This window comes from Anomalospiza imberbis, chromosome 7 (assembly GCF_031753505.1).
Source record: "Anomalospiza imberbis isolate Cuckoo-Finch-1a 21T00152 chromosome 7, ASM3175350v1, whole genome shotgun sequence".
In the NCBI taxonomy this organism is placed as follows: Eukaryota; Metazoa; Chordata; class Aves; order Passeriformes; family Viduidae; genus Anomalospiza; species Anomalospiza imberbis.
In genome coordinates, this window is record NC_089687.1 from 12116248 (window position 1) to 12131390 (window position 15143).

The 15143-nt window shown below is 41.7% G+C and overlaps 1 protein-coding gene and 1 long non-coding RNA gene across 4 annotated transcripts in view; both read right to left on the bottom strand.

The window, feature by feature from the left end:
* The window catches only part of GLI2 (GLI family zinc finger 2), a 204853-nt gene extending 198412 nt beyond the window's left edge, over positions 1–6441 (bottom strand). For 2 of the 3 annotated variants that reach the window (XM_068195421.1, XM_068195423.1), the window contains exons 1-2: positions 6267–6441; positions 5552–5734 (exon numbers count right to left, since the gene is read on the bottom strand). The gene's annotated coding sequence lies outside the window, so the exon portion shown is untranslated. Of the gene's footprint in view, positions 1–5551; positions 5864–6266 lie in introns of those variants that run through there. The other variant, XM_068195422.1, reaches the window with a different exon arrangement.
* Positions 6442–7953: 1512 nt separating this feature from the next.
* Positions 7954–15143, bottom strand: part of LOC137476944 (uncharacterized) — a 193795-nt gene continuing 186605 nt past the window's right edge. The window contains exons 3-6 of the long non-coding RNA XR_011000739.1: positions 14939–15004; positions 13646–13735; positions 10046–10136; positions 7954–9807 (exon numbers count right to left, since the gene is read on the bottom strand). This is a non-coding gene — a long non-coding RNA (uncharacterized lncRNA). The remainder of the gene's footprint in view (positions 9808–10045; positions 10137–13645; positions 13736–14938; positions 15005–15143) is intronic.

Here is a 15143-nt window from a genome sequence, read left to right on the forward strand (position 1 = left end):
CTTAAGCAGCAGCTCAGTTGTGGTACAGTGCATGGGGAGAGTACAAAACCCAAGACAGGAAGATCTGATAGAGTGATCTATGGGAATGCACTCACACAAGCAGCAAGAAAATCCTCTGAAGCTTTCCATCCTGCATTCTCTGTATAAACCACATCTGCTCCAGAATGACAGAAGACTAGTTTAGGCACAGTTTATGGAGTTTTTAAAAATGTTATTGGGACTATATTTTGTATCCCTTTGCCAGTAAAGCCAGATGACTGCACCATGAGCTAGATCTCCAGATGGTTTAAATCACGGGTCTTGCTCTAATTTGCTCCAGCAAAGGATCTGGCCCCATGAGTCTAACTACACGAGGTAGATGAAGCTATAAAGAATGTGCCAAATGAGCTAAAATAGCTTTTCTAAAAATAAATACCATAACAGGACTTCCAGTGCTACACATAGGCATTAGGTCTGTCAAAATAGAGTTGCCAATCCCAGGCATTCAAAAATCATGAGTTGGACATACGACTGGATTAAAAAAAGCCCACAAGATTAAAAAGAAGCAAGCAAACAGTAATATCTATGTACCTCTTTTGGTTTGCATTCTTGGTGTTTTTGAGTCTTCAGGACAAACCTTGGTCATCTTTTAAAGCCTTCTCTGTTTGGTTTTTTTTTTTCCCTTCTTTCTCCCTTGAAAGCATCAGGGCTAGAAACTTGCTGCTAAGAAAAGAATGTTAAAAAAGAGAGAGAGAAAGATTCTCATGTAATTGCCTGACTTCAGAAACTAAGCTTTTAGGAAGAATATCATGAGACTCATGATAAAATCATGAGAGTTGGCAACACTATTAGTGAGCTGGAAATGATATAAAGCTCCCACTTCTGTAGTCTATGAAGTATTGGACTTTTAGTCACAAGCTTTTTATGCACAGAAAAACTGTCACTGCCATATAACTGGGCTTTTCATTGCCACAGTCTTCAGATTTCCATTAGATCAAGTCAGATAGTTTCTAGGGACCTCCTGTTTGTGTGCAGTCAAAAAGTACTTGGCAACAAAAGACTTGCAGCAAATTGCAGATGGACACAAACAGGAATGGGCTCGAAGCAGGCTGGGAGCCTGAAGGAAGGGCTATATCTGGAGGAAATGAAGTATTTCCACATGGCTGTATTTGCTGGACTTGTACAGCTCTCTGAAGAGCCAAACCCTCCCTCCAGAGCTGGATCTGCAAATCCAACTTTTACACTGAAAAACTAGTAGTAGGGAAAGAACAAACAAACCCAGGGAATTGCTTTGACAACTTGACATCTGCAAATGCATGGAAAAGATTACCATGTAACAAGGACAAAGAAGCTCCCAGCAGCATGGGGCACCAGAAGTGTCCTGATTATTGTGTCCAGTCAGTGCTAATCTACCACAACAGGAGTAATTCAAATTAGATGTGTGAAGAAGTGAGGTCACCACCTTCCAGGACCTACCAGTTTGGGGCATCATTCCCCCTCTCAAAAAGAAATCGTGTGACCTTATGTGTTTGAGGCTACCACACTACAACAGGTGTAACAGGCTCCAGTCAACTCTGTGAGATGCCAAGGTCACAGGAAAGTGGGAGAATGCTGCACGCCCTTGAAAACCTCTTAGGAAGCATTGATCTTCTCAAATGAAAGTTTGAAAGACTTGCACTAGAATTAGGAAAACAGATACAGATAGGTGTGAGTACATCACACCTCTCTGGGACTGTTAAAAGGCCCTCACTGCTGAAGCAACAGCACATGACAAAGTTAACACATCCAGAAGTGTAATTTGTTATTTGCCTTTGTATGCAAAGCTCACACATGTTCCTTCAGAAGTGAAATTTCAGGTGCCAGTTTCTGCTTAGTGGCTAATGGACCTTAAATCCCCAACACTGTTGGGAAAATCTGTGCTGCAGTTTTAGCTGGAGAGACCTTGATCCTTAAACAGCTCATCTACTTCCTCAGCACAGACTGCAGAGCTGGGAGAGCACTGTAGCAAACGGAGTCATGGGTAAGGGAGAAGTCACCAGGACCAACTGTCATCGATGTTGCACCAAAGTAAGGCAGGAAAAAAATCCATTAAACTCAGTGCATGACACTAGCACAAGCCCCAGTAGAATTTCTTAAGGTTATAAATAACAAGTTCCAGGAGAGAAAATCTGCACCTAGATGAAGTGTCCTGTGAGTCAAGGTTATCTTTACAAAGGTCTGTAACAATTTATGTGTTTGAGTGAAACAAGAAAAATCTGGTAGTTATAGAAGAGTTTGCATTGAATTTTGAAGCCAGAACTGGAACCTGAAGAACCTCATGCAAGCACAGGAGCATCAGGACTGCAGATTTTGTTGGTAGGACTTCATGAAGTTGTGGACCTGCCCAAATGAAAAGAGTTCATCACTTGCAAGGGAAAAAGGCATTGAAAAACTCTGGAATATGGAAGCAGGACAGCTACCAGCTCTTAGAAAGTATGTTCCATTCCTTTAGCATTCAGAGAGGAAAAAAATGTAGGTCCTGTGGAGATGCAAAGTACATCTGATGTATGCCCATCATTTCTCAGGAACCATGTGTCCTGCAGCGTAGGTACTGCAATGTCAGACCGAGCTCAGGTGAGATCAATCAATAAGTAAACAAACTTGTTACATTCTAAACAAATTGGTGAAGAGAACATCACCATATCTATTCTTGTTCCAATGTATTCATACATGAAACAGTTCAACTACAAAGCTGGCAAGCAGACGATGCTCAATTAATGGAGCTGAACCAGGATTTCAACTATGACAATCTGCCACCTAGTGGGAATGTGAAATTTACACCTTAACCAGGCACTGAGATGGCAAAAAAACCTTTGTGAAGCCTGGCAAGAGTGGAACGACCTCTTTTAGAAAAGTGGGAGCTGCACAGACAAGGCTCTCCATGGATAAGCAACCCTCTGTCGGCATTTTAACCTCCCAAAGACAGTGAATCTGGTCATAAATGCATAACATGAATATATAACGTGTTTATTCCATGTATGATGCTCATGACATTACTTGTGTGGGTGTTCTTGCCTATTTACATCAGAACCAGACAGAACTTGGTTAAAAGTCACCATGTAGTTTCATCCATGTGATAACTGAGCACAGCCCAAGTCACCTTCTAGCTACCCAGCAACAAAAATTCACACAGCTAAGGGAGACTGCACATGGATTCAGAGCAGTCCCAAGATGTGCATAGAGCCAAATTTTCCCATAGGATCCCGTATCATTCCATTGGTGATTAGCATCCTGAGGATCATACCACCATTTTGAAGCACAGGAAATCTGATTCTCAGGATACCGCTGAAGACAGCAACGTTTTTGTGAGGGAGACACTACTGGAGCTGTAGGTTAACAGTATTTTTGGAGGGAGCTGCTTAGGAGAGACAGTCTGTAAGGGTCAGCACTTCCCCAGAAGTGCGCAACTTTTTGTTTACGGTAAATGTATTTGTGGAACTTTATTGGTAACAATGGCTGTTTGCACCACGTGCATTTTTGGCATCTTTGGAATTAACTTTCAGTTGCTGCTGGCTGGCTTTTGCCTGGTCCTGGAAAACAAAGAGGTACCACCAAATCACTCCTCAGTTCTCTTCATCATCCAGGTAATCTCCTCCACTGTGGCCAAGGTATTCAGGAGGGAGCCCACATTTCATTATCCAACTTCAGGTCTAGTCCGATCTGATCAGTTTGTTTGCTACTATTGGTATTACACAGATGCACAATTCCATGCCATGGAAAGATGTTTCTTTAATAACTGGCTCTTATTTATTTGTTTTTCTACAGGATACAAAGACTTTTTTTAGCCTGAAGTTTTAGAGTTATTAGTTGACCCAAAAATGTAATTGTTCACAGTCCGACTCTGCCATCTTGTGGTAGGTATTAAAAGGTACTGTTTAACATTAACTGTATACAGGATATAAAATGCTTGCTGAAGACCCATTATGCCAGCCTTCCAGTAACTGACGGAGGTTTACAAGAAAGCTGGAGAGAGACTTTTTAAAAGGTCATGGAGCGATAGGACAAGGGGCAATGGCATTAAACTGAAACAGGGCAGATTTAAATTAGATTGGAAGAAGAAATTCTTCACTCTGAGTGTTGCGAGACATTGGCACAAGTTGCCCAGAGACGTTGTGGATGCCCCACCCGTGGAAGTGTTCAAGGCCAGACTGGATGGGGCACTAAGCAAACTGGTCTAGTGGAAGGTGTCCCTGTCCAAGGCATGGGACTTGAAACTAGATGATCTTTGAGGTCCTTTCCATCCCAAACCATTCTATGATTTCACCATTCTAAAATATTTATAGTAAATATTCTCCTCTGCATTTCAAGGAAAACCTCTATCCTTCAATGGGATAGGTTAAAAAGTGAATGAGCTCAGAAGCTGTTTGCTTTACATTTTGTCTTGGATAATGAAAGGCTGACATTTGTTTCACATTTGTGAGGAGCTGGCTTGTAGTCAGGTTTACTTCCCAGTTCTCATGCAATGGTTCCATGCTGCAGTGTTTGGATTATAAACAGGGGACTATTTAAACTCAGGCAATTACTTTTCCTCCTCACTGAGGTCTAGGCAGGAGCCAAGTTTTGAACAAAACAGTTCAGTCAATTATATGCAAAAATTATTATAAAGCAAAGAACCATTTAAACCCTTTTGAAAACTGATATTTGCACAGTGCCAAGACTCAACTCAAAGTAGTTTCCTCTCTGAAACCAGTGACCTAGCCTGTCTCCCACACTGGGAACAGACTCTTCAGAGGAAGGAGTAAGAAATCCTACTTTCAGAGGGTGACTCATCTTGGTCTTTTCCTCCTTCCCCGTACAACGAGCAGTTGGCAAGCCAGGGAAAACAAACACCTTGTTCTCACTGTGACGTTGCAGTCACACCTAGGGTAGCAACATGAACTTCCCTTCACCCTGTCTCACCATTCAGGTCTCAAGTGACCCCCTCCTGAAATGAGACCTTGGCTTACTCAGTATCTGAAAAAGCCTCAGCTTGGTCTCACCTACACCTTAAAAAGGATTGAAGTGCTCATGGTCTGTGTGTCAAACGAAACCATTGCAGACTGACAGGGAGCTCAGCTCCAGACATGGAGCAGAACACTGCCATGTTGAGCTCAGGAGAGTCTCCAGTCACCACAGTATTCAGGGTGGTTCAAGAAACCACCACCTTGTTAACCTTCACCACTAATGCATTTGTCCCATTTAATTTTGTTCTGCTGACACCTTTAATACTGGTGTGCAGATCCTTTTCAATGCAGCAAGGCACTGGATTTTGAGCTCTGGTTTGAAGCCACATCAAATTATATCAATCTTTTGAACATACAAACATAGATTGAAAGTTCTGGCGTGACCCTTCCCATTTCCTTTCTCCTCCTTTCCCTTCCTTTCCCGTCTACTAAAATAATTTATGCATATAGAACTGCAAGCTCATGAACAAACCTGTAGAAAATAAAAGGTATTGCAAAGGCCATGCAAATGAGTGCCTTACATCCAGCCAAGCTCATCTCCTACTTCCCAGTCACATCAAATTGTGATCTTTGTCCTCCCAGTTTCCTACCTGCTGCAGTGATGTGTCTCCTGCGGCACCTTGGAGGAGGCCAAGCTTGGCAGCTGAGGAAGCCAGATGTCAGGGTCTACAAGGAAAGTTTTCAGCAGTGGCAGCTGCTTGTCAGATCACACTCCCCCAAAGGCTTGTGTTTGGCTCTGACGGTGTATCTGTTGGTGGCCATGGCTGGTCTTCCTAAAAGTCATATGTGGGATCAGCTCCCAGTGGGAAACTCAAGTTTCTTCTCCTGAAAGACAGTCTCCACTGATTTGCAGCTCTGAGAAAATGTTCGTTCTTTTTTCTCACATTCTCAGAAAGATTTTATGTTCAGTTTGTATAAAACCGAATTATTAAGAAAGGTAATTTCCCATAATTTCTAAAGAAGAGAATGAAACCCCTTTTATTTGTGCAGTTTTAAATTATAATTTCCATGATAACAAATATATACATTCTTACCTACAAAGGTTTTTATCCCTGAATAGGAACTGGCTTTGGTATTGATTTTCATTTGAAGCAGAGAAAACTAAGACAGATCCTTTTGAACTCAGGCACTCCACAAGCACTTAAAAGAGTCTTTGGTTATGAGATTACCTTGTAAACATAATGATCAAACGAGGCTTCAGAATGACATGTTAGAAAAGTCAGCATTTACCCACAGATTGAAAATATTTGAGACAATCTCTGTCATGAAGTAAACAGACACCTGTGTCATTAAATGAGACTTCACCTTGAACTGTGAGTCAAGCAAACACCATGTCTGTCTTCAAGTACTCTTCCCCCTTTTCCTCTGGGCAGGTCTATTGGAAGATGACATTTTTCCACTGCTGCTGGTTGTGCTCTTGCTGCCTGGGCACTGGCTTGGTGGCTGGTCACAAACCTGGGACTGGAATTTTGGCTGCTGTTGCCTGTGAAAGGAGGAGAGCACACTGCCAAAGAGGGCACAGTGTATTGATGAAACCCTTAACCACAGTGGTGCTAAGGGCCCTGTAAATGTCCAGTTTGATGGCTAATAACAAATGCCTTGGACTGAGAGGAACATGAACCCTTTTCCTGTTCTACCAGGGAAGGATGCCAGGTCCTGCTCCTAATCCCTGTGGCTGTCCCACCTGAAGGGAGCACTGTTACCAGCCTGAGCAATTCCTGAGGATTTGGATGCTGCAGTGCACACCTGAGTGTCTGAGTAATTTGATTGTCACCCTCTCATCCTCTCAGACACTTCTTTGGACAGTGAATGACATCACCAATATGTGATATAAAGATATTTAATTTCAGATTTTATATTTACAGTCCTTGAAGTTTATGAAGCATTCCTCTTTAAGAATTTCTGAGGATACAAGGCACCAAGCATACCCTGTTGAATTTCCATTCTCTTAGGTCTGACCCTTCTTGTCCTGGAAACTTTTAACTTCTCTTTTTGTTTCTCTCTGTCCTTTCCAGAATTTTTGGATTTTTTGTCAGATGCCACTGCTCACTGAAAACACCACTGCTGCTGAATGTGAGGCAGCAAACAGGCTCTTAATAAGGATCCTATAGGTCAGCTCAAGATACATGCAGATTACTGAAGTTTAATCTGAATAATTTTGCCAAATTAAGAGACATTTCACAATTTCTATGGTTACTTAAGGAGCTAATCTCTGCCATTTGTGAGGAGCTGCTTCATTATTCAGTCCCCTGATAGCATAACCCTATGAACAACCAAAATCTCTCTCACCTTTGATCATCCTCCCACCTTCTCTACAGACAAAGTTTTGTGGAGCAGCCTCAGTTGAGTTAGCTGTGATGATGTGAACTGAGCTGTACAGCTCAGACCAGCTGCTGGAAACACCCCCTACATGTATTATTTTTACAGCCACTGTGAACAGCAACTTCCTGGATCACCATGGAAGCTTTACGAGTGGGTTATGGTAATGACATTAAAGAGAGACATGGGCTACAGAGAGGCCCTGGCATGCAAAGAGGAGTTTCAGAAATGTACAGCAGCCTGCTCCTGGTGACAATCACAGTGGCTGCTGGGTGTGAGCTGGGGGCTATGGTCTAGTGCCAGTCTCCTGGCACGGACGCACATGAACCTCTGTTTTGACCCCAGGGAAGCAGCCATGTACCATCAGCATTGTGAAAGCTGCAAGATCTCATCCCCTGTCTCTCAGAGTGTCTCACTGCTGTTGGCATCTGTATGGGATCAGATGAGACTTATTTTGCCATGGTACATGGACATAATTAAGGAATCCAGCTGATTCCCTTATGTTTCCTCCAGGCCAAAGAGATGCTTACCCATGGTTTCTGTCCTACCTCCAAGACAAGTGAGCTGTATCACTGGTTAACAGCTCTGTTGCTCTGTTCTCTTTAAATCACTGCAGTTAAGATTTTTCTGGCTATGTCAGGGCATCAACAGAGTAAAGCTTTTTCTACCTTTGTTGCACTTTTGCTAAACCTATCTCTGGTGATGCCCTCAGAGATCCAGGCAGGGACAGCCCCAGCCAGGCAGTAGATGGCACCAATGTACAGCAGTTACAGTATGCACAAAAACAGTTGCAAGGAAAAAAACAATCTCACTGCTCTTGCTGCTTACAGCCCTTCTGTTTGATCTTGGCTCAAAAACATCTTTTCTAATGATCATTCATCTATAGCAAAACCCAGATCCCTGCACCTTCAGGTGCAAGCACAATTCAAGGCTCTCTATGATCAGTGTTTCCCTTTTCTTCTTCAATTCACTGTTCTATAAAATCAGCAGAAGAATTAGGAAGCAGGATCTCTTCATCTCTGCTTCATGCCTGTAGCAGATCATTAACATCCTGTACTGCTCTCTTCTCAACTGCTAAATCTGGTTCATGGTCAGGGTATCCATGCACAGACCCAAATTTCAAGCTGACAACCATATTTGAATGTGGAGGAAACTTCTTTGGGAGGGTTGCTGCTGATTCCCCTCCCTCTCTGTACTCTGGACTATAATCTGCTTCCCAGGAGCTGTTAGTGAGTTTTCTCCAATGGAGATTTCTGGCCATCACAGGGTCCTTGGACATCAGCAGAATTGTCTCTTTCTTGATCTTACCCAGAAACATGTTCTAGTTTGTTTCACACCCTTTGCTATTGCTCTTAAGTTTCTGACAGTATTTTATGGCCTGTGAGATGGATTTTGATACAGGAGAAAGAGGCACGTATGGACCTTTGAAACCTTCATGTATGTTAACATGGTTGCCTGCAATTTTTGAGGTCTGTCATGATCCAATTGTTTCTGTAGTCCTGATATCTTGGTGCACTGAGGATTGCCTCACACTTTGCTTACCTGTACTCACAACTCCAGTTTAGATCTGCAGCAGGATGAGGATCTCTTGTCTTCCATGGCTTTGCTTACAAACGTGGAACACAAAGCAATACAGTCCACGGCACTACCTCAAATACCTCCTGAATAATTATGACAGAGCCATTTGGCGTCTCTACTCCCCTCCTCCCCTCCTGCAGTCACTCAAGGTTCAGATCTAGGCTGCCAAAACTAACTAAGCATCTCCCAACTCTGTAAAGCCCACGTGGGGCAGACTGTTTGAACTTACAGAGGGGTTTCACCTGAGACCTGCAGGGTCACAGCTTCTCCAGAAACAGAAAGAGCAACACCTCCAGAGCTGCAAGAAACTATGCTGGCTACCATATATTTTAGAGTGTATAAAATCATTATTTCTGTAGAACAGATAATTTTTCTGAAACTTTAAAATAGTGATTAAAAAAAAACCCACAAGAAAACCTGGCAAGCTGTCACTGTCCTCCCACAGCTTTTAGCCAGCTCTTCTTTATGATAAACACATTATTGGCCCTATATAATTTTCATATTCCCAGCAATTGTTCAGTTTGGTCTGCCTCCTTCTCTCCTACTCTAATTCCACTCACAAAAGAGTTTGTTTCAAGGAATTTGAAGTTTTAAGATAAGTTTTAGCTATGGTGTTGTGTCCACCTGAGTTCATTAGAAGGTGAATTCCCTTTGCTTAACTGAGTCAGAATAACCTTATTCTGAATAAAATGTAGATACTTGAGAGGTATCTCTGGCTCAGGAAGACAAATTATAAAAGACTTCAAGTCTCAGTGGCCTCTCCAATAGCTCTGAAGATCCTGCTCTGTGGTGATTACAGATGGTCCAGTAGGCACTACAGAGAAATTTAGGAGACAGAGATTCTCTAGAAACACTGTTTTCTTTCCTGTCCTTGTCAGAATTGCTTAAATCTCTGCAGTCTCCTTTCCACATCTCCCCTTCTTTTCCTCATCAGAGCACAGTTACAAGACTGGAAATAAACAGTCAGAAATTTGCTCTAATAAAACCACATATAGGTCCCTTCCTCCCCAGTTCTAAGGACAATAAAGTAAAATATTTGTGAAGAATTATAATCCACTTTGTTCTGAAACAACCTTGAAAGCCAAAGAAGGATTTCACATCAGCATGTAGTTTTACACCAACAGGCACATTTAGAACATTATGACTCATATAAGTATTTCTGGGTCAGAGGAAAAAGGGTTATTTACCTTTTGCTGAAGTGCTACAGTCCTTCAAGGGAGAGGAAAAAGTGAATTGGAACATTGTAGCTGGGTCATCAGGACCAGGTTTCTACAGTCCCTGCCACGGTACATGAAAGGCAAGTAAGGAAAGAAATACGTTTCTCCTTTACTCCCAGCCCTAGACATCTCTAATCACAAACCAGCTCTCAAAATCCAATTTAAACTTTCTCATTGAAGATCTAAAACTTCAAGACTGGACCATGCAAGATGACAAATACAGGACAAATTAATGGCACAGCTTGTTGGGGGTGGGGGGTAGTTCACTGTGACTCATGGGCATTTGTAGGTGAAACTGAGTGGGTGATCTCAGATTAGTAATGCTGATAACTGTTATTTGGCCACTTAATATAGGAGGATACAGTGGACAAGATTTGGAATGTACAATCCTTGGGAAATGGACCGTGCACCATGCTACAGAAAAGGACAAAACTATAGGAAGCAGAAATGGGTGTTGGTACCTGCTGTAGAAATTCTCTTTGCTCAGCCCAAACCTGGTGACTGATTTAAGCCTGGCCATGTGAATAGATGCATTACTCACAGCACTATGGTGCACTCATGTCCCTTAGCACTGTGTAACCCTGAGAAGTGTCCCCCTCTCTGAAACACTCAGGTCCCAAAACAAAAGTCTGCCTTGCTGAGCTAGATCTGCCACTGCCTGGGTGTAGGATTGACGGTCATTAGGGCTCTGTGTCATCAGGACTTTCTGTACACCAAGGAGCTCTGCTGCAGATCAGCAGAGAGCCAGCAATGGTAGCATTTCAAAGTGACAGTTTAAAAGACTCTGCTTTAGTGGACACTGATGAAGTTATACTGCTTTCTAGATGTACAGCCTAGAGTATCATGAGAATGCCGTTCTGTGGTTGTTCAAGGTCTAGAAATTTGAAGATATCTAGAGGTGATATTTCTTGGTAATGCATGACATCTATTGACTCATACATGTGCAAGGGTCTTCCCACCCTGGGTAATTCCTCTCCACCATCTGCTCCCAGCAAGCTTGAAAAAGCTGCAACTTCTCTTTATGAGAGTTAGAGTTGTTTGAATAGAGGATGCTAAAAGGCCTGAAGGATCATGTTGGGTAGGGAGCATCAGCTAGTTTAGCTTTGTCAGAGGAGGAGGATGAAATAAAGGCAGGCAACTGCTATTCTGGCTCCTGCATATGCTCAGTAGCTAGACCTAGTTAGAAAAATCTACTCTGACGTTCAAGGCAATACATTCTATTTGTCAGCTGATTGGTTTGATGAGGACAGTCAAATCTGCCAGCAATAGATACAGTGCAGTGAGTAACATCCTCCATAGCACAGCAGTGCCATGGCAGTTCATAGAGAACATGGGACTTACGTTGTTCTACCAACATGGGAAGAATTCCTAAATCAGGGTCTGTGATTATGATAATTCTGTCACTAAGGTATACTGAGGGATGGTGAGAGATAGATGAATATCTAGAGATGCTTTCCATAAGATTAAAAGAATAAAGCAGAGCACTACAGATATCCTAGTATTACTGGGAAACCTAGTGTGCTTTCTCTGTACCAACACAGTAAGATCTCCTAAGGATAATACAAAATCCGTGTCTTAAGATGACACAGCATCAACACCCAGATTTGCAGGAAGGCAGCCAGGGAATATTAGACCAAATTTCTCTGTGTACCCAGCACTAAATTGTCTGCTGTAATTGATACTGAAGTTAGAACTTCAAATTCCTAACAAAGCAGTAGAGCACTGAGTCCCTACTGGTTTTGGTTCCCTAAAAAACACCATCTTTATGAAGTCACTTTAAAGAAGGAGTTCAAGTGGAAGCAACATATTTAGGACATGTGAGGTAAGACTTACCATTCAGTCAAGAGTCCTAGATCAAGCAAGTGGTGCACTGACTAAATTAGAACCCAGGGATGTTTATAAGATAAGAGGTTAAAACAGATCTGTGCAGTATTCAACTGTGAAACTTGCCATTCACATTTCGACATATCCCTGTAGATGTCCACTTTGAGAGTTGCCATTTACTCTGTTATTTTACACATTTTAAGGTATTTTAATTCATGCAACAGTCCTTCCTCTTCTCCAACCATTATTCAGTTCCCACAAAAGCATTATAAATAGTTTTTAGACATCCAGGTAGCCTGTATGTATTGGCTCTCCCTTATCCACATACTTGCTGACCTCTTCAAAGAACCCCAGTAAATTGTGATGCCTGAGCAAAAAAGGTTCATTTAGGTTCCCTCCTATGCAGTTCTCTCTGCATCAAACACTGGCCAGTTGCTTTAACCTCATGTCTGAAGCAATATCTTCATTTATTCCTGATGCCCTTTGATAATGATTCTTAGGATGCTGAATTAAAGTACTCTGTGGTCAGTATTACAAAACAGCTCTGACTACTCCCTGATCTATTTCTTCAGCCATACCTCCAAGATATTTAAATTCCCAATAAATTTGCAGATGGTACTTTTTTCACTTCCTTTTCTGAAGCAAATAAGATACTTATACTCATCAGTTGTGGGCAGACAACTTGACATAAAAGGCAGGGTTCAAAGCATGAAATTTTCTGCATTCTAATTGCCAAATTGAAACAAAAATAAAAGATCTTATCTGAGATAAATTACTGTTACATAATTAACACTACTTACATGAAAATATGTTATGTTCTAAAAATGCTAGAGGGTAAAAAAAATACAACAACAATGATGAGATGAAGGAAAAAAAACAGTGTACTCCAATTTTCAGGCACGAGTGGGAAGGAACTGCAGAATGCTGGGACAAAGATGTGTAGGACAAATATATCGCCTGCTTGTGTACTGTTACCAAAATACTCACTGAAACACATGGGGCATAAACAACCCTATTTAGAATACAAGATTGCACACATAGTTAAAAAGCTGGGAAAATAACTTGAAAACCTAATGAGCATCAAATGGATACTGTGGAGGAAAATGCCAGAGAAATGGCAGGTGTGAAGGCTACGTAAGATCATCTTCGATGAACAAGTCAAGAGGGCTATGAGTACTTAAGATTTGTATCACTTCTTCAGATTATAGATGATAGCTCTTAACAGGAGGATGCTACTGACGAATTACATTGTCAAAATATTGTTGTTATATAGGCATGAAGGGTAAAATATGTTTAAACACACAGTTTTGGATATAGTGAGATATCTGTTCAGCTCAAAGGAAAAGATGCAGATATTGCTTAAAAAGTAGGATCCTTTCTGCAATCAGAAATGTGCATGCTGGGATAAAACAGCTCATTGATGTGAGCTGTGGGCATGACACTTTCAGAAAGATACACAGCATGAAGAGAACTAGCATGAGAGGTCATGGATTTATAGACCTCTGACCAGGAAAGTAATGTTGACATTACTGTACTTGGAAGAGGCAGAGCATACATAATGGTCTGCAAACATACAAAAGATTGCTTTGCAAAGGGAAGTCAACATTTATGTTTAACTGTTTTAAAATTGTGACAAAGATTAGATTGATATCAGAAAAAATTTACTAACTGTGGGGGTAGGGAAGCCTAAGTTGACTGAGGAATCTCCACAATGGCAGCTTCCCTGCAAGCATGTTAAACAAATACCTGGTGGGGGAAATTCAGGTGTGGTTGATCCTGTTCTGTACCAGTGGACCCCTCTAAGTCCCTCCAGCTGCATCAATGATTTCTGCATTTCTATGAAGTTGTGCACAAGGTTAGATGTTTACGAAAAGATGACGATGACTTAGCTCCCCATATTTTTTCTAAATGAAATCTGTATGTTATAAATACTGATTTTTGAAAAAGGTTAAGAATTTAAAAACAGACATTCCTGTGAAAATTATTCATTTAAAATCAAAAATGAAACCCCTTATCAAAATATTTCAGATGAAAACAAATATTCTGATTGAAAAAAAAAAGCTCCAGTTTAGGATTGTTTCCCTGGTAACCAGGAACACTGTCATTCTGTGGACTTGTTCTTCCCATTCTCCCCTGTGTGCCAGGCTTCCAGCTTGCCCAGCATTCCTGCGGCTGGGACTCCTGTTAGGGTTGCTCCCCCCTCTCCCAAACGGTGGATCATGAAACATTATGGTATGTGCAGACCAAGGTGGATGCACAGATGGAAGAGGACAGGATCAAGAGGAACAACAGAGTTTCATTGAAGTCACCTAGCAAAATATGTAAGGAGAAATAGTTTTAGTATAACTTTTTGTTAAATTAACCTCTTTGGGTTTTTAGAGAACAAATATCTGTTTCTTGTCCTCCACAGACAGCTTGAGGACAAATAAGCAACTTATGAGAAGCTCCAGACGGCAGCTTTCATATTTCTAATACATCACAAGGAGAGATCTGATTCTGGGTATTTTTTTTTTACTTTGGTTTCCCTCAGACAAAGAGATTGCATTCATTGCAGCCATTGGAAGTGTCAACATTGTGCACTTCCCCTAAAGCAAGATTCAGCCTCTGCCAGGCTGTGCTCAGGGGCTCAGCACTGGGCTCAAAACATGATAAAACAAACTACCCATAAAATGGACATCCCTTCATCCCAAATCAATGGGAAGTCTATCACCCTTTATTAATAATGTCTGTTCCAGATGAATGATCCGGTGGGACAACAATTTCCCTGTCCTGTGCTCACATTTCAGAGGGGTGCTCTAAAAGGAGCAGCTGGTTGACTTCATGGAACAGACCAGCAACTCCAGCAGAGTCCAAAGGGGTATTTTGGGTGATACACTTCAATAACAACTTCACAGAGTGCTCAGGTGAGAGGCAGTGCCCCACCTAAATATTTGACCTGAAGCTGCTCACTGAGCAGGCTCTCCAGGCTGATTTCTTTGATGGATCAATTTGGAATGTGTTAATGGCATTACTCAGCACAATAAATAAAATGAGACTCACCTTAACGTTTCTTGGAAGGAGTCATGGAGTTTATGACACCCTGTGGGAACAGCGAGAGAGGGTCATCTGGAAGGAACAGGGAAACATGCCGAGTGCTCACAAGGGAAATTTCGAGAAACAGATGGAGAAAATATCAGAATTCTCAGCAGCCCCTAAGGAACAGATGAAAAACTTTTGGGTCAATAAGCCAGGGAGTGAAAGGCTC